This window comes from Ornithorhynchus anatinus, chromosome X3 (assembly GCF_004115215.2).
Source record: "Ornithorhynchus anatinus isolate Pmale09 chromosome X3, mOrnAna1.pri.v4, whole genome shotgun sequence".
NCBI classification, from domain to species: domain Eukaryota; kingdom Metazoa; phylum Chordata; class Mammalia; order Monotremata; family Ornithorhynchidae; genus Ornithorhynchus; species Ornithorhynchus anatinus.
This window is the reverse complement of record NC_041751.1, coordinates 18870837-18896323: the sequence shown is the minus strand read 5'-3', so window position 1 is coordinate 18896323 and position 25487 is coordinate 18870837. Positions and strand designations below refer to the sequence as shown.

The 25487-nt window shown below is 41.8% G+C and overlaps 1 long non-coding RNA gene across 5 annotated transcripts in view; it reads right to left on the bottom strand.

Moving 5' to 3' along the window:
• Nucleotides 1–25487, bottom strand: part of LOC103170545 — a 227485-nt gene continuing 201998 nt past the window's right edge. For 2 of the 5 annotated variants that reach the window (XR_005659620.1, XR_005659616.1), the window contains 5 exons: nucleotides 16373–16400; nucleotides 11666–11756; nucleotides 6262–6391; nucleotides 1810–1883; nucleotides 1–133 (listed from right to left, as the gene is read on the bottom strand). This is a non-coding gene — a long non-coding RNA (uncharacterized LOC103170545). The remainder of the gene's footprint in view (nucleotides 134–1809; nucleotides 1884–6261; nucleotides 6392–11665; nucleotides 11757–16372; nucleotides 16401–25487) is intronic. The other 3 variants (XR_005659617.1, XR_005659618.1, XR_005659619.1) reach the window with 3 other exon arrangements.

Genomic DNA, 25487 nt, shown 5'->3' with positions numbered 1-25487 from the left:
TCTGTGCTTTACCCACTATGCCACGAAGGGAGTAGAATTTCAGGCTCCTTGCAGCTCACAGTCCATTAGAGCTAAAGCTTTCCCAAGTTCAGAGCCGGTCAGGAATGAGGCTCAATCAGTCGATCAGTGGTATCTAATAATGATTAATAAAAATAATTGTGGTACTTGTTAAGCACGTATTATATGCCAAGCACTGTTATAAGCACTGGTGGAAATACAAGTTTGTTAGGTTGTTAGACACAGTTCCCATCTCACATGAGGCTCTATTAGCACTTATTATGTACAAAACTCTTCACTCTGCATGAGGGGGAGTTTAGTGTAGTGGAGTTGGTAGACATGTTCCCTGACCACAAGGAGCTAACAGTGAGTGACATATCTGGGTGTTCTGTTTCATTCATTCATTCATTCATTCATTCATTCATTCATTCATTCATTCATTCGTCTTTATTGAGCACTTTCTGTATGCAGAGCACTGAACTAAGCGCTTGGAAAGTACAATTCAGCAACAGAGACAATCCCTGCCCGCAGTGAGCTCATAGTTTAGAAAGGGAGAGACAGGTGTGTGGTGACTAAAGGGAGGAGGCCTTGCTAAATAAGAATGGTTTTTTTTATTACTAGTCGCATTTTGCATCCTGGAAAAAGCGAATTGGAGGTCAGCAGATGGACCCCATCAGATCTGTTGCTACTATAGGAAATACCTATTTCTTAGAGGATGTTAATGGACAAATCTATATTCCTCAAAGTCTCAAGACTTAACTGGTCTTGATCAATGTTAAGAGGTTCTTAACATTAGAGAAGCAGCATGGGTTAGTGAATACAGCATGGACCCGGGAGTTCGGAGGACTTGGGTTCTAATCCCATCTCTACCACTTATCTATGTGATCTTGGGCGAGTCACTTAACTTCTCTGCACTTTGGTGACCTCAACCTTAAATTGTGGATTAATACCATGAGCTCCAAGAGGGACGTGAACTGTGTCCAACCTGATTAGCTTGTATCTACCTCAATACTTAGTACTTGGGAAAATACAACAGAGTTGGGATTAAATTCACCAATGAAACTGAAGACTATAAATTAGAAACAAACAAAAAAAACCCGTATTTAAAAATTGCCAAACCTTCTCTGCCCCAATATCATCACAGCAAAACATAATTAGCAAACAGAAAATGATGGAAAAGAGCTTGGAATTTATCCATCTTGAGTTAAAAACTCACTGAATTACTTTGCAGGCTTTTTGCACACTTGTACCCATTCTCAAGACTTTAGGAGAATATAAAGTGATTCAAAGCCAAAATGATGTAAAACAAATTTTAGACTATTATTAAAAACAAACAAACCACCTTTACACTCTTTCCATATACCCAAATGTAATGGGAAGTCTTGGTATGTCCTGTAACTGTAATTCATTTTTGGGAGTAAAGCCAGAAAAATTTTCCCCTCTAAACAGTCTGTTCCCTGACTCTAAACATTCAATAATTTTCCAGCCAAGGAATGCATTTTTCCTCCTCTCAATACTTTTCTGTGGTTTCCATTATCATTTGTTGAATATAGGATGATTCTGTTTACCTCTACACTCGACTTCAAGAACTTTGTGGCTTCCTCCCATAGCTCTAGACATTTCACAGGTGAAACCACAGGTCAGTATAAACCACAAAGCCTGCCCCTGGCATTAGGGAACCCAAAGCCAGGAACCCAAGGGATATTCAGAGCTCTAACTGATTCAGTGTTTTAAATCCAGATCATTAAATTAACACCATTTGATGCCTAAAATGTACCTAGTAGATGCAGAAGGCTAAAGTTTCTCAACTACCTGAATTCAGCAATCCAGTCATCTCATTCATTGTTTTTCCAGTTTGTCTTCAGGTTTGGAAAATGTTCAGTCACCTAGAAGAAAATAATTGGCAGCTGGGAGAGGAATGGGATGAGTGAGGAACACTAGAGCTTTTGACCTTAGCAACCTCCATTTACTGTAGAGCAACAAAAGTATCAGCAGAAATATTTTGAGTGACATTTGGTGGGCTATTGAAAGAATTCATTACTACTAGAAGGTTTTGGACGGGATGGGCAAGTTTTGTAGTGCAGGGCAATGCGAAATCTAAAAATGTGGTAATAATATTGTATAATTTGCTTCTTGTTTTTTTGAGGGGGAGAAGCAGCATGGCCTAGTGGAAAGAGCACAGTGCTGAGAGTCAGGAGACCTGTTTTTTGTTGGCTTTTTTAAGGCATTTGTTAAGCGCTTTCTATGTGCTAGTTACTGTTCTAAGCAATGGGGGAGATGCAAGGTAATCAGATTGGACCTGATCCATGTCCTACTTGGGGTTCACAGTCTTAATCCCCATTTTACAGATGAGGTAAGTGACACAGAGATGTTAAGAGACTTGCCCAAGATCACACAGCAGACAAATGGTGGAGCCATTATTAGAATCCAGGTTCTTGTGAACCCCAGCTGCACTAGGCCATGCTGCTTCGCTAATCATATCTGGGTTCTAATTCTTCCTTGACTACTTGTCTGCTGTGTGACCTTGGGCAAGTAACTTAACTATTCTGTGACTCAATTTCCTCATCTGTAAATTGAGGATTAAATTCCTGTTCTCCCTCCCTCTTCTACTCTAAGCGCCAAAAGAGACAGGGACTGGCTCAAATCTGACTGATTTATATCTTTACATTTGGCTTTAAGGTCTTCAAAAGCTTTCTCCATTTTATATTAGTCTGGTGCTTGGCACATAGTAAGTGCTTAACCATAATTATTATTAACCATTATTAACCATCACTATTATAATTTCTGCTGATCTGATTCAAATATGCTCTAATCTCATGCCATGCTTTATGAAATCAGCATTCTTTTTCCAGGCTTTCAACTTGTTTTCTTGTGTGACATCAGAGGTACAACTTAGAAATGTACTTCAAGCCATGCTATGTTGAAACAGCTGAGTGCATGTTGTCTGTTGTGTGACCTTGGGCAAGCCACTTAACTTATCTTTGACTCAGTTACCTCATCTTTAAAATGGGGATTAAACTGTAAGCCCCATGTGGGACAACCTGATTACCTTGTATCTATCCCAGTGCTTAGAACAGTGCTGGGCACATAGAAAGTGCTTAACAAATACCATAATTATTATTATCATGTCCAATAATGGTGGGTAGGCCAGAGGCAAGGGGACAAATTCTCGCTCAAGGGCTGGGGGATCCTGGTACCCTAAAATTTTTAGGGGTGAGGATTAAGAAAAGAGGGTAAATTAGAAAGCGACAAAAATGGAAAAGAAGGAACAATAATCATCTTTAGCTCAACAAAGCAGAGGGTAGATATTTTTCCCCCACTAGATGGTAAGCTCCCTGAGGGCAGATAGCATGTCTACTAATTCGGTTGCATTATACACTCCCAGATAGAGTGCTCTGCCCACAGTAAGCACTCACTAAATTCCACTGATTGATTGATTACTCGTATCCTGGTTACATTTCCTACTAATGGATGCTAGAAAGGATGCTATGAACATTTCTCACGTAGCTTAGATTTGCTTTTGTTTTTGTCTGATGCAAAGGATGTTTCAGGCAGGAGGGGGCAACATGGGCAAGAAATCGGTGGTGAGCTTGAGGACCGCTGAGTAGGTTAACATTAGACCAGTGAAGTGTGCAGCCTAAATTGTAGTGGGAGAGGAGAGAGGTTAGGTAGGAAGGTGAGAGCTGACTGAATATCTTAAATGCATGGACCACCCTATGAGGCTTTTGAAGAGTGGGGAAACATGGGTGAACATTTTTAGAAAATTGATCTGGGCATTGGAGTGAAGTATAAACTGGAGTGGGAAGAAACTGGAGGCCAGGGAGGTCAGGGAGGAGGCTGATGCAGTAGGAACTTCTGACCATTGACTTTTAGGCACTCAATCAGCCCTCTCTCCTTCCTACTGCTGGAAACAGCATGGAATAGTGGTTAGAGCCCAGGTCTGTGAATTAGAAGGTTCTAATCCTGCTTCTTCCACTTATCTGCTATGTGACCTTGGGTTAGTCACTTCACTTCTCTATACCTCAGTTATCTCATCTGTAAAATGGGGATTGAGACTGTGAGCCCCACATGGAACAGAGACTGTGCCCAACCGATTTGCAGATATCCACCCCAGCGCTTAGTACAGTGCCTGGCACATAGGAAGCGCTTAACAAATACCACAATTCTTCTTATTGTTATTACTTTATCCAGTCTCTTCTCTTCTACACACCGACCGGTCTGTTTTCTTCTTTTCAAGCTAACCTATTCACTAGCCTTATTTTCAAATCTCTAGCTCATGTTCTCCCCGCAGACTGAAACTTCCTACCCTTTCAAATATGACCAAGCCGAGTTCTCTTCATCAATCAATTAATCAATGATATTTATTGAACATTTACTGTATGCAGAACACTGTATTAAGTGCTTAGGAGAGTCCAGTATCACAAAATTGGAAGACACATTTGTTCCCTGCCCACAATGAGCTTATAGTCTGGGGTGGTGGGGGAGGGGAGACAGACAGTGATATAAATCGATTAGACTGTAAGCCCGTCAAACGGCAGGGACTGTCTCTATCTGTTGCCGACTTGTTCATCCCAAGCGCTTAGTACAGTGCTCTGCACATAGTAAGCGCTCAATAAATACTATTGAATGAATGAATAATTTATGGCTATGTACATAAGACCTGTGGGACTGAGGGTTGGGTGAATATCAAATGCCCAAAGGGCACAGATTTAAAAACTCTTCTGAAATCATATCTTCTCCAGAAGGGCATTCCCAACTCATTTCTAATCCTACAGGTATTTGTACCATCTAACTCCCACCTCAGCATTGCTGTGCCTCATAAGCACTTTTAAATACTCACAACCTCCCATAGCTCTTAGGTACATATTTTATGAACTCCATCATACAAACGCCATGCTCTTTCCTTTCTTCCTCCTCTTTGTAATTTATTTTAGCGCCTATCTTTGACACTAGATTGTAAGCTCCTTGAGGTCAGGGATCATGTCCACCAATTCTACAGTACTCTCCCAAGTGCTATTACAGTGCTCTGCACACAGTAGGTACTAAATAAATTATATTGACTGTATAGAGACTATAGGTTTCTCTCTAGACTGTGAGCTCATAGTGGGGAGGAAATGTGTTTACCAACTCTGTTGTACTGTACTCTCTTGAATGCTTAGAACGTTACTCTGCACACAGTTAGTGTTAAATAAATATCACTGATGGATTGATTTGACTGATTGATGACTGATTAGAATCCCAGATAGGAAATTAAGGAGGGAAGATGAGACATTCCATTTTAGGCATGTTGAGTTAGAGAGTGAGTGGGATATCTAAATGGTGATGCCCTGAAGGATAGCTGAAATGTTGGATTGTAGATTAGGTGAGAGGTTAGGACTGGAGAAGTAGTCTAGAGCTTCCTGAGACAATTCTGATTTGAATAGCCCCGGTTCCCTTCCAAAGTATGGCAGCATCCCATCATAGCAACAGAGATTGCTCATCAATGCAGTACTCCAGTTTCACATCTGATCCAAGAATCAAGTTCTCAGAGGTCAAAAAGCAAAGTTCATAAGTAGCAGGATAAATGATGAAGGCACATCTATAAAACTCAGGGAAGATGTCTATTTGAGGCATACACCCAACCCTGAGTGAAAAGATATTAATGACTTCCATTTAATCATGGGATTACTAAGGTAGTGAAAACAGACATTCAAGAAGCAAAATTTAGATTCTTTCATAAAATGATAATATAGGTCCTTTGACTTTTATCAGATGTTGCAGATTCATGTGCAAACAAAAGTAGTATCTTATGGGAAAAGCTTAAATAAGAATAATAACAACAATAATAATGATAATAATTGTCCCAGAACAAATGCATAGGCTAGGTTTTAAAAGGAAAACATTTTAAATATTAAAAGGTACAAAGGATCTATTATAGTTGCTCATAATTTTACAAAAGGGAAATTATTTTGTTGGTCTTTTTTAATCAAATTGCTTTAGTAAGAGATGGATGTCTTACAATTAGGTTCAGAAACAATGAGTTTTTCTCTAAGGTTGACTCCTTTGAGGTTTCATTCACTGGAAATCAATAAATAAATTAATGGTATTCATTGAGTAACTACTGTGTGCATACTACTGTACTAAGCACTTGGGGGAGTGGAATTATAAGCCATGATTCCTGCCCTCAAACAGCTTTCAGTCTATTATGGGGAGAGCCTTATACTAGGCAGTAGAGGACAGTAGAGGCAGTAGACGTAATCCGGTGGAACGGTTCATTCTACTCACCGAGAAGCTTCAGTAACTTCAACTTCGAGTTCTAATTGGAAGGTAAATTATATGGTGGCCTTGACTCTGAAGAGAGGTCAACTGGCATCCTTTCCTCTGATTCAGTGCCAAACCAATTCTTTTCTTTTGCCTAAAATTTATGAGTGATCTTAGTGACTTGACATTTTGAATATGGCTCAGATCCAACTGGAAAGTTTCCCTTTGTTTGGCTTGCATTTTTCTGTGCCGTTTTCACAGGGCATGTTTGCTTTTCTGAACCACGTCATTGGCTGAGCATATCCTGTACCATGCACTACTCTGGTGAGCAGATGGCATTTGCCTACTGGGGTGTTGGTAATGCACATGTGCTCTTCAGCTCTTGGGGAACTTAGAATTTCAGCATCCTGGAGAAAGCTAGTTAGGCTGTATTGTTTTTCAAACCAAACACTCAAACTTTATTTGGAGGTGGAGGTATGGGAAGGAGAAGAAGAGGAATGTAGAGTAGGGAATCCTCCCTCATAGGCTACATTTTCCCAGAAGGCAAAGGACATTTCCTATTTCTATACAGGAAAAGGAAATTGAAAATCCTTCTTCAGAAATGACATTACCCAAAAGGTGTGTCCGTATCTTCTGCCTTCCCCATTTTTTGTTTTCAAATGGTATTTGTTAAGGGCTTACTATGGGCCAGGTACTCTTCTAAGTGCTGGAGTAGATACAACCTAATCAGGTTGAATATAGTCCCGATCCCTCATGGGGCTCACATTCTTAATCTACATTTTACAGATGAGATAACTGAGGCACAGAGAAGTGAAATGACTTGCCCAAGGTCGCACAACAGAGAAGGGGCAGAGCTGGGATTAGAACCCAGGTCCTTCTGACTTCCAGGCCCATGCTCTTTCCACACTGCTCAGGTATTATCAAGAAGTGGGAAAAGATGAGAGAGGAAAAAGGAAAGGGGAGGACCAGGAAATAGAATGCGAAAGAGAGGAATGGGGTTAGGAAAGGGAAATGTACAGCATAGAAGGAGGATGAAAAAAAGAGAAACAAAAGCTGAGACAAAGAAGCTCAGGATGAGGGAGTGACAGAGCAGAACAAAAAGGAGAAAGATAAGGAATAAGAGGAAATAGGCTGCAAGGAAGTAGTTAGGCTTAGTAGAAAGAGCACAGTACTGGGAGTCAAGAGACCTGGATTCTAATTAACTCTCCACCTGTCCGATGTGTGACCTTAAGCAAGTCACTTATCTTCTCTGTTGCTCAGTTTCCTCATCTGAGAAATGGGGATGAAATATCTGTTCTCCCTCCTCCTTAGACTGAGTTCCCATATTAGTGGGACAGGGACTGTTTCTGATCTGATTATCTTGTATCTATCCCAGCAGGTAATACAGTTCTTGACACATAGTAAGCACTTAATAAATACAATTTATTATTATTACACTGTTAATTATTAAATTATTATTATTATATATTCCCAAGGGCCTTGGATATTGCTCCGTGCACAATGGGTACTCAAAAAATGCTGCTGATAATTGATAATGGCTGTAGGTTGACCTATCCTTCTTGGTATAATGGATTTTGTATGGCCTTAAGATCAGGGGGACAATTCCTAGTGATGGTGATTTTTTTTCCTTTCTTAATTAATAATCATAATAATAATTGTTGTATCTGTTAAGCACTCACTATGTGCCAGGCACTGCAGTAAGCACTGGCGTGGATACAAGCAAATTGGGTTGGATGCAGTCCCCATCCCACTTGAGAATCACAGTCTTAATTTCCACTGTACAGATGAGGTAACCGGGGCACAGAGAACTGAAGTGACTTGCCCAAGATCACACAGAAGACAAGCGGTGAGTCCTTGATAAGCCCGCTGTGGGCAGGGATTGTCTCTCTTCATTGCTGTATTGTACTTTCTAAGCGCTTAGTATAATGCTCTGCACACGGTAAGTGCTCAATAAATATGAATGAATGAATAAATGAATGAACCCCACGCTCTATCCACTACACCCTGCTGTTTCTCATTATCAGGTCACACCCATCCCTGACTCATAAGGGGCTCCAAGTCCAGGACACCGTGCTTCACGATGTCTTTAAAACATCTGTGTTTGCTTGCACCTTTTTAGTTTTCACTACTTGCTTGTTTCCTAATCAGTTCTCCTTCCAGGAGCTGCTTAGGGATTTACCCAGTATTCCACGCTGCCCTACCTAACAAAACCGTGAGGCCGTGAGCTCTGCCTCCCTGTTGGTGAGCTAACTGGCCTCCAGGACCTGTTGGTCCTAATCTTATCCTGATATTTGAGGTCTTGCATGGTTTGTGGCCCCTCTCAGGGTCGCACCTGGAGAGTTTCAGTACTCTACCAGTCTCGATTACGGGAGGGGTAGTCACGCAGAGGCATTCTAGCTTGGGCAGTGGCTAGCGAGTGGAATGCAATCTGCTTTAAGTCAAAATTCACCTGTGTTGGGCAGCAGCGTCGTGGGAGAGAGTCGAGGGTGGAGACTCAAGTTTACACCGCGGAAGGAGACAGTGGTAAACCACTTCCATACTTTTACCAAGGAAATTCTATGGATACACCACCGGAATGATTGCAGAAGGAGGTGGGGCATTCTGGGAGAGATGCGTCCATGGCGTCGCTAAAGGTCGGAGACGACTAGACAGCATAAGACAAGACAAATGTGGGCAAAAGTGGTGAAGCTGCTCCAGAAGCTGATTGGGTCCTTGTCTCCCAGCCGTAGTGAAAGTTGACACCGTATCAGATTTAGAGCCAATCAGTTTGTTAAGGTTCTATGCCCGTTCCTGCCAAACTCTGGCAATCTTAAGGGACCATGGGGGCTGTGCCGACAAACGGCTGTGCTCCAAATAAAGGCACTGAGTTCGAGATGCAGCGTGGGAGAGGAAAGCTATTGAGGACAGGAGAGGGCAATCAATGGTATGTATTGAATGCCTACTATGCCCAGAGAACTGTACTAAGTAAGGGCTTGGGAGAGTACAATATAACAGAGTTAGCAGACACGTTCTGATCCCATAAGGAGCTTACAGTCCAGAGGCCAGAGAAGGGGAAGGATTGAGGAGAGGAGGGGTAGAAAGGGAATTGACTTATATCCAGTAATTGGACATTATATCAGGGATGGACCTATGCGTATTGACACAAGTCAGCGAATAGTGGAAGATCTAACCCCAGGTTGTAACCCAGGATACGCTGATACAAATATTCTGTCATGCCTTCTTGGGTTGCGAGAAGGTGAACAGTGTTAGATGGATAATATCCTTCAACAGTGAATTGATTCCTTTGCTTAAATTAAGGCAGGAACTCTTGATTAAGGCCAGAAATCATACTCCAGATGGAATAATCAACATGCATCGTTGAAAGATTCCAATTGCATTTTTATAAAAAAATGAAATAAAAGTTTCCCCTTGTGCACTGCTTGGTCCAGGGTATGGTTTATATCTTCCCTCTATAGCAACTCCATCTTTTCAAAGAAAGGGATATTACCACTAAAATGGAAACAGTACAATTATAAAAGTAGTGCAGTGCACATTTTGTAAAAGAAGTCCCTTCTTTTACAACCGATTTTCTTATTATCCTGCGGTATTGAACATGGGCTAAGTTTACGAGCACTGGAAAGACGTAAAATAGAGTGCTATGTTTTCAGTACAATCTGAGATGTAAAGATTTTCCTGAAAATCATTTTATTTTTAGTTATTCGATATAATGATTTACAGGATTATATGAACACGCTTGGCTCCCTTCTCTCCCTGAGATCATAGGTCTAACAAAGGGAGGGCTATCTGGTTATCTGCTACCCTATTAGTTTTCTACAAAAACATACAGGACGTGTTTCCCCACTTCTCAAGAAACTCCAGTGGTTGTCCATCCACCTCCACATCAAACAAAAATCCTCACCATTTGCTTTAAAGAATCCAATCACTTTGCCCTTCTGACCTCACCCTGTTACTTTCCTACTACAACCCAGCCTTCACACTTCACTCCTCTAATGCTAATCTTCTCACTGTACCTCGAGCTTGTCTATTTTACCTCCAACTCCTCTCCCCTGACATGCCTCTGGCCTGGAACACCCTTCCTCGTCAAATCCGACAGACAATTACTCTCCCCTCGAATAAAGCCTTGTTGAAGGCGCATCTCCTCCAAGAGGCCTTCCCTGCCTAAGCCCCCCTTTCCTCTTCTCCCACTTATTTCTGCATCACCCTGAGTTGTTCCCTTTATCCATCCCCCTTCCCAGCCCCACAGTACTTATATACAATATCTGTAATTTCTTTGTACTGTTGTCTGTCTCCCCCTCTAGACTGTAAGCTCTTTGTGGGCAGGTAACGCATCTGTTTGTTGTGATATCGGACTCTCTCAAGTGCTTACTACAGTGATCTGCTCACAGTAAGCTCTCAATAAATATGACTGAATGAATGAATGTCACATCATTTCCATGATTTTCACCATAACTTTCAAAAGGGCCTAGGAATCAAGGCTGTCATTTGACTAGAGGGAATTAAAAACGGTGTGTGAATGGGGTATATATTGAAAACACACATCAAACAGGAGCAACCTCATTTCTTTAGAAATGTGAAACAGACACACCCATTCCGCTGAGTGTTCAAATCTAATTCCTTCAGCTATACTGTAACCGTAGCCACCAGAGGGCTACCCGATGTTTCCATCAATTTAATAGAAACAGATGGAGAGTTATAGGGAAAGAAATAAATGAAAATTTAAATTAAAAAGGACTATTAAATTATTTTGAAAATGTGTTCCCCAGTCTATACCGGAGTCTACATCCATGGCCAAAACATGTCAAATCAAACATGCGATAGCACACTTAAATGAAGGCCTCCTTTCCCAACCGTTAATTGCCTCTATGGCTTCGTCGAAGGCACGCCAATCCGGAACGATTCTAAATGATGCTGAGTGAAGCCACCACATTTTTAACATGGAGAAATGCAAGCCTGGAGAATTTCTAATAAAGCTTAGCACCTTCTCATGATATGAACTTCCCACCTTTGCGGTTTGAAGTCCAGTACACATTTTTATGCACTATTCCATAGAAATTTACAGGTGTTAAGTTAGGAGCAGAAGTAGACCAGCAAAAAAGATGAGAAAACATCTAATTTAAGAGCTACAAAGTTCAAACAAAATCCATTTCCTTGTTCAAGCCATGATCCCAGGCTCTGCAAGATTTCATGCAAATCAAACAATTTATTATATATTTTCGCTCTTCAATAAAAAAGGAGGACCGACTCTTTTTTTTACATTATAGCTGCTAAGTTCTCCATAAAACAGGGCAGTTATTACATTTTATAAAAAAATGTGGACGTGGAGGGATTCAGTAAGTGCAAAGTGAAAACGAAGATGCTTTGTTCCCAGATGGAAAAGTCCCACTTTTCCAGCTAATTGTAATGAGTGATAAATATTTTCTGTACTCACCTGTTGATTAGCCTTTGTGGGTGTATGTCATGACTCAGAGAAGCTGCCACACTCTTCACAAGGAAGGAAAACAGGGCCGTCATTTATTTCCCTATATTCCAAATGTTTAGCAATTAAGAAAATCAGGAAAAGTAGAGGTTTAACAATGATTCAGTCAATAAATAATGCAGATTGTATAGCTGCCAATCTGGAAGAGATCATTTAAAAAAAATAACAATTCTTTTGCGCTTTTGGTCCAGTATGTGTGTGTATGTGTGTGTGTGTGGCACAGAGGTTGTTAATTTGAATTATCCAAACTGCTCCTACCCATCGGATTCATTGGATAATTGATTGCCAATCTTTGGTTTCACTTGTGCCATGCAGACCTGGCCTTAGTTAAGACTGTTATATGTAACAATTCTGTCATATTCTACTCCTCGAAGTGGTTGGTAGAGTGCTCTGTACACGGTTAGACCTCTATAAATACAATTGATTTATTAAGAAGGTATTTAAATCCCTCATTCTCTTTATTCAACAAAGGGGCATCTTAGATCTGGCAAATGAGGACTGGGTTTGGAATGAACACTTAAGCTTTTGAGAGACTGGAAGAAGCTTCTGGATCCAAAGAAAGAGAACTCTAATTTCAGTCAAAGTTAGGTATGACTCTGTCAGAAATGCTTTTTTTTGGGTGTGAGGTTTAATAAACTGGTGTGCACACAAACACGAGAATTCCCATTTGTGTTTGAAGATCATATCTCCTGAGACCAATTTCTGTTCCACTTGAGCCAGGATGAGTAAATTACAGTGATTCTGGAATCCTTGGAATGTTACTATTGTACTAAATTAATTGATTAGTTGTGGTATGCAGATGTTTCCCAAATCTACATCTCCAGCCCTGATCGCTCTCCTTCTCTGTAGCCTCACATTTCCTCCTGCCTTCTGGACATCTCTTCTTGGATGTCTTGCCAACACCTCAAATTTAACACATACAAAAATAGAACTCTTTATCTTCCCAACCAAACACAGTCCTCCTCCTGGCCTTTCCATCCTGTCAGTAGCAGCAGAATCCTCCCTCTCTCACAAGCCTGTAATGTTGGCATTATCCACGACTTATCTCTCTCATTCAACCCACATAATCAGTATCACCAAATCCTAACCATTCAACTTTATAGCATTGCTAAAATCCATCCTATGACCTCTATCCAAACTGCCACCGCATTGATCCAAGCATTTATCTTACTCCACCTGGATTACTGGATCAGCCTTTTTGAACTCCTTGCCCCTTTGCCTTGTCCCTCCCCACTCCAGTTCACACTTCACTCTGCTGCCCGGCTAATTTTTCTACAAAAACATTCAGTCCATGTTTCCCCACTCCTCAAGAACCTCAGTGATTGCTCATCCACGTCCGCATCAAACAGAAACTCAAATTCTTTAGAAGACAAGTTCAATCTCTTCACCAGTCAAAACTTCAATTGCCGATTGTCTAGCTACCTGAAAACCTGCCTTCAACACTCGGCAATAAAACAAACTCCTTATATAAAAACAAGAAAATGCCAGCTGATAACATTCACCCTCAAGCAGGTAAGTTTCACAATTCATTAAGAAGGAGTTAACTGAGGTTTGTATTTACAATTAAATTTATAAGTAGAGAATTGAAGTGCTAATTAAGTAATTAGCTAAATAGCCTCTTTTCAGGAATTCTGCAATAAATAGGTTAGATTAATCATTTCACATTGAGCTGTGGGTAAATAGGAAGTTTCTTTATGAGCTCTCTATGTTAGCACCAGACTGAGCCAAGGGCTAGAGGCTGCATTATTGTGTTTCCTAAGGTACTACTTACAAAGCTATGGGTAAGTCTCATCAGGGGCTGAGAGGAGGGGAGTGAAGACCTGAAGTATTCAGAATGGAAAGAAATGGTGGTCATTTGCTCACACATCATCTAGTGACAGATAGAGCTGGTGGACCATTGGGGTTGGGAGAGCAGCAGTTGAGTCTTCCTGAGAAGCAGCGTGACCTAGTGGAAAGAGCCTGGCCCTGGGAGTCAGAGTTTCTGGGTTCTAATCCTGGTTCCATCACTCATCTGCTCTGTGATCTTGGGAAAATCACTTCACTCAGCTGCACAGATCATTTTTCAACACAAACGTTCAGTCCACGTCTCCCCACTCCTCAAGAACCTCCAGTGGTGGCCCATCCACCTCCACATAATAATAATAATAATAATGTTGGTGTTTGTTAAGCGCTTACTATGTGCAGAGCACTGTTCTAAGCACTGGGGTGGACACAGGGGAGTCAGGTTGTCCCACGTGGGGCTCACAGTCTTAATCCCCATTTTACAGATGAGGGAATTGAGGCACAGAGAAGTTAAGTGACTTGCCCACAGTCACACAGCTGACAAGTGGCAGAGCTGGGATTCGAACTCATGACCTCTGACTCCAAAGCCCGTGCTCTTTCCACTGAGCCACGCTGCTTCCCACATCAAACAGAAACTCCTTACCATTGGCTTTAAAACATTCAGTCAGCTCCCTCCCTCCTACCTCACCTCACTGATCAACTGTGGCCCAGCCCGCACACTCTGCTCCTCTAGCACCAGCTTACTCACTGTGCCCCAAGCTCAAATACGTTGCTGCTGACCCCTTTCCCATGTCCTCCCTCTAGGCTGGAACTCCCTACCCCTCCATATAGGCCAGATCACCACCAGCTCTCTCCCCTAGCTTGCTCTCCCTTCTGCCTCACCTATGCCCTTGGATCTGTGATCTTTGGACATTTGATATTCATGTCCCCCGCCCCCTCCCCCATACACACACAGCGCTTATGCACACATATTTAAATTATAATATCAATTACTTATTTATTTGTATTAATATCTGTTGCCCTCTCTAGAATGTAAGCTCATCTTGGGCAGGGGATGTGTCACTAATTCCAATGATAATAATAATAATAATAATAATAATAATAATAATAAGCCATTGTTGGGCAGAGATTGTCTCTGTTGCCGAATTGTACCTTCCAAGTGCTTAGTACAGTGCTCTGCACATAGTAAGCGCTCAATAAATACGATTGAATGAATGAATGAATAATAATTGTGGTATTTGTTAAGTGCTTACTGTGTGCCAGGCACTGTACTAAGCCTTGGGGTGGTTACAAGCTGTACTCTAACAAATGCTTAGTACAGTGCTCTGCAAATAGTAAACGCTCATTAAACACGATTGCTTGATTGATTGATGAATTGACTCACTTCTCTGGGCCTCAGTTCCCTTATCTGTAAAATGGGGATTCGATACCTGTTCTTCTGACTGTGAGTCCCATATGGGACCTGATGAACTTATATCTACTCCAGCCCTTGAGTATAGTGCTTGGCACTTAGAAATCACTAAACAAATACCAGAATTATTATGATTATTGTTATTATTATTATTAGTCCTGATTCTGTAGCTATGGCTATGCCATTGATGGTGAAGGTTTCTGACTGAACAACCACCAAAGGCATTCTGAATGTAGACAGGTCCATCAGGAACCCTGAAAAATAAATAATGGGTAGCAGATACTTTCTGCTTTCTGGGCTGTGACTCTATGGCATTACTTTGCTGTCACTTCAGGCATAAATAGCCCTTGCATGCCAAAACCCTCATCACTCTTTGCACTCCAGGGGCAACACCTGGTATTTGTTAAGCACTGTTCTAAATGCTGGGATGAATACAAGGAAATCAGGTTGCTCACAGTCCCAATACCCATTTTACAAATGAGGTAACTGAGGCATAGAAAAGTGAAGTGACTTGCCCCAGGTCACATAGCAGACAAGTGGCAGAGATGGGATTAGAACCCAGGTCCTTCGAACTCCCAAGACCTTGCTCTATTTACTAGTTCATGCTGCTTTTTGAAGCACTCTACTAAGTGCTTGGGAGACTTTGATTCAGTGGACTTGGTAGGCCTGATCCTTGCCCATGAGGAGCTTAAAGCTAACATAGGGAGACAGATCTTAAAATAAATTATGAAATAGCAGACTTTAAGGATATGGACCTACTTATTGTGGGGCTGGGGACAAGTTCTCTGTCCTGAAGTCTCAAAAATTAAAGTCCCGAATTGTTCTGGTTGGGAGACTCCATGCATAATCTAGGGTAAACCTAGCATGAATCCTGGTTTGGTAGTTGAAATATAAACCAGAGTTCAAGGAAAAAGATTTTCTGAATTTCTTTGCACATCTCTCCTTATTAGAATTACACATACAAGGAAAAAAAAATCAATTTCAATCAGTCAGTTGTATCTATTGAGCACTTACTGTGTACAGAGCACTATATTAAGCACTTGGGTGAGAACAATATAACAGATTTAGTAGGAATCGTGCCCTCCAAGAGTTTGCCGTGTAGAGATATGAACTACAGTCAAGTCTCTTACCTTGAACTTCCAAATCAATTGTTTCTCTGCCTTGGAGGTTTGAAGGGCAGAGTAAATTAAACATGAAGGATCAAAAACTCATAAAATGTAGTTCTGTGTTTTCTGAGGCTTTTCTGCCGGTGGGAGTGTCTTCCACGAACTAGCTAAGGGTATTAGCATAAAACATGTCCTCTGCTGGCACAGTAATAGCGAAGTTTCATTGTCGTTTTCTGTTCTTGTAATTACAGGAACTTCAAACCCAATATGTTTAGTTTTCACCAGCCAGGGATCATTCACTGCTTACTTTCATCATCACCCTTGCTTGCTACAGCCCCACTCAGTTGTAATTCTAGTTACCTTTCATCAGTCCCGTGGTGAGCACACCCTGTAGTGAACATAAATACCAATAATTAAATCTCTCATCAGAAGAAAGTAAGCAATGTGAAAATTTGAGGATAAAATAGGAAAAAAAAGGAACGGTTTGCAACCAACTGCCTGATCCAGTGTTGGCTTTCTTAATGATGAAACGTTTAGGAGCACTTCCTTCAGTTCTCAGGGTATTTTTCCAGTGTACATTTGGTTTCTCGAGATTATGGGTGGGGCAAAAAAGGGTAGGGGGGAGAGGAGAGAGAGGGAGGAAGAGAGAGAGAGCAAGAGCAAATGGAAAGAGAAGGGGGAAGAATAGGAAAGGGAAGGAAGGAATGAAAGGGAGGAAAGGAAGGAGAGGAGGAGAATAGATATTGGGGCAGGTAGAGGGGGATTTAGCTCCTGTTTCTCCATGGCCGCCATCAATCAGTACATTCATCGAGTAACTCAGGGCCTTGGAAAGCAGTACATGTTAGGCAGTGTAGGATGGTGGGAGGATGGGGAAAGGGGTTGGTGACAACTGTGAGCTGACAGCTGTGGATGATGGGGGCTGTGGTGCAAGTAAAGGATAGTACCAAGAGGCTCTGTCCTACCAACTGGCCTCAAATGGAGCCCTTAGCAGGCCCTCCATTAAAGCCCCTTGGGTGATGCAGGGAAGAATCCCCAGGGAGTAACTGCTCCACCCATTTCTGGCGTAGCAGCCTGGAGTAGTGGATAGAGCCCGGAGCTGGAACTCAGTAGATCATGGGTTCTAATCTTGGCTCTGCCACGTCTCTGCTGTGTGACCTTCGGCAAGTCACTCCACTTCTCTCTGCCTCAGTTCCCTAGTCTATAAAATGGGGATTGAGACTGTGAGCCCCATATGGAACAGGGACAGCATTCAACTCGATTTGCTTGCATCCACCCCAGCGCTTACTATAGTGCCTGGCACATGGTAAGTGCTTAATAAATACCACAATTATTATTATTAGATAACCTTAGTGAACAGAAACAAAGGTAAATGCCATTGGTTTAGTGAGTTTATTAAGGCAATATTGATTTAATGCTGCTGATGATTAAATCTACGGGAAACAATAGTGAATAATTGTTTACACTATAAAGTGGAGGTTGGGATTCAGGGCTGGGGGTACTTAGACTGTGAGCCCTAAGTGGGACAGGGAATGTGTCCAACCTGATAAACCTATATCTATCCCAGCACTTAGAACAGTGTTTGTCACATAGTAAGTGCTTAACAAATAGCATAATAATCATGTTGAGACCAAAATGTTTATGTTAATCACTTTCTGGGCTACTTGTCTGACATATCTCTCATCATCACTTTAAAGGCTTGTACAAATACACATTAATTCATTCATCTATCTATCAACACAAAGCGTGAACTAAAAAACAAATTTGACTTATTACAATTGTATTCCATTTACCATTAGGTCCCAAAGGCTACACATTATTTCAAACTCAGTTAAAATATAAGATAGATGAAAGCTCTTTTTTAAAGGAGGGTTCAGTCACCTTTTCATGTGGAAAAGTCAAACAAAACAAAATCTTTGGTTATTTTGACTACAAAATGAAATCTTTTGACTTCTAATACTTCATGCAGTTCATTGACAAAGAGCCAGCCATACCATTTCAACTCATATTAGTGTAATAATAATAATTATTATGGCATTTGTTAAGTGCTGATAATGTGCCAGGCACTTCAACTTACTTCATTGTGATTGTAATGGTTTTAAATGCCTCATTACCCATGTATTTTGTATCGTATCCTCCCAAGCACTCAGTATAGTTCTCTGCCCACAGTAAGCACTCAATAAATGCCATCGATCGATTGACTGACTGGCAATGGCTGGACCGGATTAAGACACATAAGCCCCACAACAGGTCCAGGGTTATTTATTTTTTGGGGGGTCCCCAGTTGACTGAATCTTGAAGTCCTTCTGAGCATGGTGATAAATTGATGTGTGTACCATCAGCTTTAAAGCACTCAATCAACTTGTACCCTCCTACCTAACTGCTGCTCTCCTACTACAACCCAGGCCCAACACTTTGTTCTTCTAATGTTAGTCTACTTACTGAACCTCCATCAATACAAATTCAATTGTATTTATTGAGTACTTACTGTGTGCAGAACACTCTACTAAGTGCTTGGAAAGTACAATCCTGGCTCTGGTCTGGAAGTCTGTCCGTCTTCTTACCCGACAGATGATCACTCTCCCCCCATCTCCTCCAAGAGGCCTTCCCTGACTAAGCCCTCATTTCCTCTTTCCCCACTCCCTTCTTCGTTGCTCTGATTTTCTCCCTTTATTCACCCCTCCCTCAGCGCCACAGCACTTATGTACATATTGGTAATTTATTTATTTTAATGCCTGTCTCCCTCTCTAAACTGTGAACTTGTTGTGGGCAGGGAATGTGTTTACCATGTCTGTGGTATCGTACTCTCACTAGTGCTTAGTACAGTGCTCTGCACAGAGAAAGCGCTCAATAAATATGATTGTTTGAGCCACATGGCTGCTTCACATTCAGACCCTGCAGATTACAGACTCTGCAGCTCCATAGGGCAAGGCACCAGGCCATTTCCCTTCTGGACTGTCTAGGCTGTCTGCCTGAGCTTCCAGGAAAGAAGCACTGGCTTAAAGCCTGTGGGGCTGCAGTCATCACGACGCAGCCTGGTACCTGAAACTCCTGCCATGTCACCCAGGAAGCAAAAGGGAGATTTTCACTCTGTGGGTTTTCCATCAGTGCCAGAGAAGTTAATGCGCTCCAGCCCCCATTTTGTGCCCACCCATCCCTCTGGCTGCCTGGATCTCACTGGGGGAAGCAACAGGAAGGTTCACCCTCACAGGTCCCTGAGGCCTGGGACAAGAGCCCCTTGAGCTTGGCCCTGAAGCCTGGTGAGGGTGAAAAACACCAATGCAGTAGTAAAGACTGTGGCTGTGACCTGCTGGCAAGGACCAAGGAGTTCAGCCAACTTCTCAGTTACAACACCAATCCCATTCCTGCACAAAGGGGTGGAACTGACTAGCTACAGCTGGGGCACCCTGATTAAAAGCCTGTGAGGGGGCGACTTCACCCCCTCAGTGCCAGTGAGGGCAATGATCCCTCTCATCCCCATGAAATTGGCACTGATCCTATAGTTGCTCGCCTACTACAACCCAGCCTGCACACTTCACCCCTCTAAGGCAACCTAGTCACTGTACCTTGATATCATCGATCTTGCTGTTGACCTCTCTCCCACATCCTGTCTCTGGCCTGGAATGCCCTCCCTCTTCATATCGAACAGACGATTACTCCCCCCACCTTCAAAGTCTTATTGAAAGCACATCTCCTCCGAGATATCTTCCCTGATTAAGCCCTCATTTCCTCTTTTCCCACCCCTTTCTGCGTCACCCTGATTTGCTCCCTTTATTCACTCCTCCCTCGGCCCCACAGTACTTATGAATATATCCATAATTTATTTATTTGTATTAAGGTCTGTCTCCCCCTCCACACTGTAAGCTCACTTTGGGCAGGGAATGTGTCTACCAACTCTGCTTCATTGTTATATTGTACTCTCCCAAGTGCTTAATACAGTGTTCTGCACCCAGTAATGAATATGATTGATTGATTGACTGATAATGATGATCATAACACCAGAAATCAGAGAACAGATGTTACCCCTTGCAATTATTCCCTGGGATGTGATTGGTCACTTCAAACCATCACCAACAAAACCTACTTTCTAAACCAGAGAAACATTGTCCTTGGAATGTCTACATGTGCTTTTATCCAAGAACAGTTATTTGTACTGTGACTTTAAAGCCAACCTGCACAGCCTTTTGAGAGTAATAACCAGTTCTGAAAAGAAAATCTTGTAACATTTTTGGCTTTCTTCACTCTCCAATATAAATGATCTTGGCCTACATAATGCTTATGAATTTTATGTTGGGGAAAAGCTTCAGGGCACTGACCAACAGCTAAGCATCCTCGTTCTGTAAAAAGAAGGAAGGCGTAATGAAAACCTGTTAGAATTGGTAAAGAGGAGAGTGGAAGGAGGATTTAATGCCACTTAAATTTAATAATTCTAATAGAAAAGAAATGAATTTTGGAAGCCATTCACTTTATAGTGCCAATTTAATATGAAACTTAAAGAAAAAAGACTTAGAATCCAATTTATTGATCTCACCCACACCCAAAATTAGCAGGCATCTAGGAAAAGTTCAAATGGAAAAAGCAAAGGAGGTGAGTTCCAACACAAGTGGATCCGTGCGTGTATGTTCAAGAGGAGTTACTCTCTGACACCTCCCAGACTTACGTCTTTCTAACTGATTGTGGAAGTAGCATAAACTTGTGTGGCACACTAGGATTCCTCTGTTTATATTAATGCCTGTCTCTTCCTCTAGACTGTAAGTTTGCTGTGGTCAGGGAACGTGTCCACCTACTCTGTGGTATTACACTCTCCCAAGTGCTTAGTACAGTGCTCAGTACACAATAAATACCATTGATTGTTCAAGAACTTTGATACTCCTCCCAGTTCCCACAGCACTTATGTGTGTCTCCTTATAGTCTATCATTTTCCCTATCTAGAATGCATTTCACTGTTGCCCCCTTTAAATTTTAAGCTCCTTGTAGGCAGGGATGGTGTCTACCAACTCTGTTGTACTATACTTTCCGAAGTGCTTAGTACAGTGCTCTGTACCTAGTAAGTGCCTATAAAAACTACTGATTGATCAAGTGATCATTCACTTCTCAATTATGAGTTAGTTGCAGAAAGGCAAAGAGGTGTATGGACAGGGAGGGCTCAAGTTGCTGTTTTAGTCAGCAGCTTTTATCTTCTCCGTGGGGTCAGGGATCGTGTCTATCACCTCTATTATACTGTCCTCTTCCAAGTGCTTATTACAGGATTCTGCACACAGTAAATGCTCAAGAGATAGTGTTGATTAATTTTGATAGATCTTCTTTCCCCTGCAGCCTTGTGAAAGGAAGGAGTCCAGCCATCCCGCCACCCCACCATCAACCCCTGGCCCACGTCCTACCTCTGGCCTGGTATGCCCTTCCTCCTCAAATCCACCAAACAATCACACTTCCAGTCTTCAAAGCCCTACTGAAGGCTCACCTGCTCCAGGAGGCCTTCCCAGACTAAGCCCCCCTTTTCCTCAACTCCCCCTCACATCCCCATCACCCTACTCGCCCCCTTTGCTCTACCCCACCTCCCTACCCCAAAGCATTTGTGTATATAGTACATATCAGTATATAGTACATATACAGTATATAGTACAAATCTATAATTCTATTTATTTATATTGATGCCTGTTTAACTGTTCTGATGTACATACATATCTATAATTCTACTTACTTATATTGATGCTATTGATGCCTGATTACTTGTCCCCCCACTTCTAGACTGTGAGCCCATTGTGGGCAAGGATTGTCTCTCTTTGTTGTTGAATTGTACTTTCCAAGTGCTTAGTACAGTGCTCTGCATACAGTAAGCGCTCAATAAATACGATTGAATGAATGAATGAAGTGAGGATCTTTCTTGGGGAATTCCAATTGCCAATACTGTTCTGCTATTCATCATCATCATGATCATCATTATCCACAGTCCAGGTGAGGCCGCTCTTAATGGAACAGGCCAGGTTCAAATCCTTTCTGGAGGCAGCATGGCCTAGCAGAAAGAATCTGGGCCTGGGAGCCTAGGCTTGATAAACGGGAATTATCCTATCCCCATTTCACTTTATGTTGTGTAAGATTTGCGTCTCGGTTGAAACCTTTGGGGAGACTGTGCTCCCATTACTTTCAGCAGAATATGATGACTTCATTCCAAGATGACCGTATTATTTTTTTGAACTTCAGGACTTTCTCTTTCCTGCTTGATGATGATGAGAATGATAGTCCTAAATACCAACCTTGAAGAAATCAGATTAAAAATACCAAAAATTGGCTGTTATACAGCTGGAATGATTAAAACTTTGCTTTGCTTTACTTTGCTTGTGTTGATAATGCTGGAGTCATCCATTTACAGATGATTATTTTTGAGCTGGTTGATTCAATCTGTTCCTTGACAGGGAAATCTTAAATTATGAAAGCCCTCCTTTAAAGCGGCTCGTGAAATTGACAGGGCTGTAAGTCATTTCTTTCCTCCACAGAAATCTAAATCTTTCTCCAAGCTAATTTAGACTTTTAAATATTCAAAGCAGCCAAGTTTCTATCATCCTTCATTACACAATGGGAAATGGAAAAAAAAATAAGTAAATATGCTGGTGTTGCATGAGCCAGCCTCTTAACACAACTCAGGCTAAAGACAAGAGGAAGAATACTGCGACATCATATTGTGGGAAAGATGCAGTAATGAGCTGTTTAATATTGCCTTCATCACAGAAAAAGAAAAGATGAGAACATTAACTTGTGTTCTTCTTCTGAATGAAGTCAACTATGGTATTAGCCTGACTCTAAGACATATTTTTATGAAGAAAACTCTATGGATACACTATCAGACCTATTGCAGATGAAGGTAGGGCGTTCTGGGAGAGATGTGTCCGTGGAGTTGCCATGGGCTGGGGACAACTCAACAGCATAAGAGAAGACAATATACATATAATAACTAGCAGTTTTCTGACCCTAAGAGGATCTCAAGAAAGACTGCCTCCAGCCCATCCCCATAATAATAACAGTAGTAATTAATATAATAATATTAATTAATGATAATAACATACACAGTGAATGGGCATTTCTCCTTAATGTTGTATTCCAGGCAGTTGCTGGGACAATGAAGCCGGTCAAGAGAAGTCACCAAGACTGGTTGGATGCAAATGACTCAGATATCAAAGACCTGTTTTCTCTCGATTTCACCAGCAGCATCTCACAAGCACCCAAGAACTCGGGCAGAAATGAGGCTTTCCAAACCTGCATGGTGACTTCAAATCAAATTGAGGAGGAATTAAGGAACATGGATGAAAGGTGATGGGATGCCAAAATGCCAAAGATCCACAGCAATGCAGGCTGCCAAAAAACCCAACACTATCTTAAGACACCATCACTGCCATCACTGTTCCTCTAAAGAGTGAAGGCAGTCTTTAGACAAGAAAGGAAGCCTAAAAAGATGGCAAGAGCATGCCAGTGTTCTCTATGAATAATTGTGGTATTTGTGCAGTGCTTACTAAGTTGCCAAGCACTGAACTAAATTCTGGAGTAGATTAAAGATAATTAGGTCTGCTACAGTCTCGGTGCCACATGGGGCTCACATTCTAAGAGGGAGGAAGAACAGGTTTTGAATCCCATTAAAACCCATTTACAAAGGAGGAAACTGAGACACAGAGAAGTTAAGTGTCTTACCCACGGGCACAGAGCTGGTGAGAGTCAAAGCTGGGATTAGAACCCAGCTCCTCTGACTCTCAGCCCCACAGTCTTTCCACTAGGCTTTCTACTGTTCAAGACAAAGCTCTGCAAAATATACAAAACCTTCCAACATGTAAAGACATGACACCTGTACTAACTCTGGGGGAAGCAACTGCAGCAGAGTCATGAAAAGTGAAGAAATATCCGGCATACCTACAGAGATCTACAAACCTGGAAGGCCTCTTGGAGGAGATACACCTTCAATAAGGCTGTGAAGGAGGGGAGAGTCACTGTCTGTTGGATATGAAGAGGGAGGGCGATCCAGGCTAGAGGCAAGATGTGGGCGAGAGGTCAGGGGAGAGGTAGATATCGAGGCTCAGCGAGAAGGTTAGCAGAGCTAAATGCTGCCACAGAATTCTGTTACCAAGGCAGCGTAAAGAGTGATGAAGCAACGATAGACAAGGATTTAGAAAATGGGATCAAGAAGGCCAGCACATCAATTGGAAGACTAGCAGAGTGTGGGGTCAACATGGTACCAGGCTTCAGACCAAGCTAAAGCTCTACAGAGCTGTAGTGCTATCCAGGCTTCTCTCGGGAAAGACAAGTGCTACATCCGGCTCCTTGAGCAGATCCATCAGCATCATTTACAGACCATATACCATATTAAATGCTAGGGCAAATGTACAAACAGTGAAATTCTGGAACAAAATCCAACTCCTGGCATTAAAACTGGGATCACTTCAACACAGCTATGATGGGAGGGACATGAGATTGAAGAGGATGGGGAGAATATCAGAATACTTGGGAGCCAGAAGGACTTTAGTTCTAATTCCTGGTCTGCCACAGGTCTGCTTTGTGACATGGGGCAAGTCACTTAACTTCTCTGTGCCTCAGTTTCGTCATCTGTAAAATAGGGATTAAGACGGAGAGCCCCTTGTGGGACATGGACTCTGCCCAATCTGATTAGCCTGTATCTATCCCAGTGTTCACTATAGTGCCTGGCACATAGTAAGCACTTAACAAATACCATAAGAAAACAACCACAAAATGGCACATCCAAACTGCTATATATAGAGCTGAAATTGGGAAACCAAAATCCGGGAGGGCAGAGGAAATGTTTTAACGACGTAGTGAGACAGAGTCTCAGAAAATGCAGCTTCTCAGCTGAAAACTGGAATCAATTTCTGAGGATAGACAATTTGGCAAAGTGTTCAATCAATCAATCATATATACTGAGAGCTTACTGTGTGCAGAACACTGTACCTATCACTTGGGAGAGTACAATAGAATAAGATAATGGAGTTAGTAGACAAGCTCCCTGCTCACAGTGATCTTCCAGCCTAAAGGGGAACTGTAATCTAGATAACAAAAACATACTGAGGAGAGATGGATCAAAAGCAAAACTGTGCAGACACTGAAAACACTAAGTGCTTAGTAGAGGGCTCTGCACCCAGTAAGCGCTCAGTAGAAATGATTGAATGAATACCAGTATATGACATATCAACCCCAGCCCTTAGCACAGCGCTTAGCACATAATAAGCCATCATTATTATAAAAAGGGACAAAGTTTTTGGGTTTACAGTGTGGCTGGGGCTAGAGATCACTCATAAGTGAACTGCAGCATGTGTCATCTCCAAATATGTAGGACAACTATATATATGGATAAATCCAATACTATTTTATTTGTAAGGGGAAAATGATGTCACGGGGTTTTTTTTCCTACTCTTTTATGCTTTTTTTCAGAAATCATTTTCCTTTTTCAATACCATGATTAATAACTCTTAACGGGCATTCA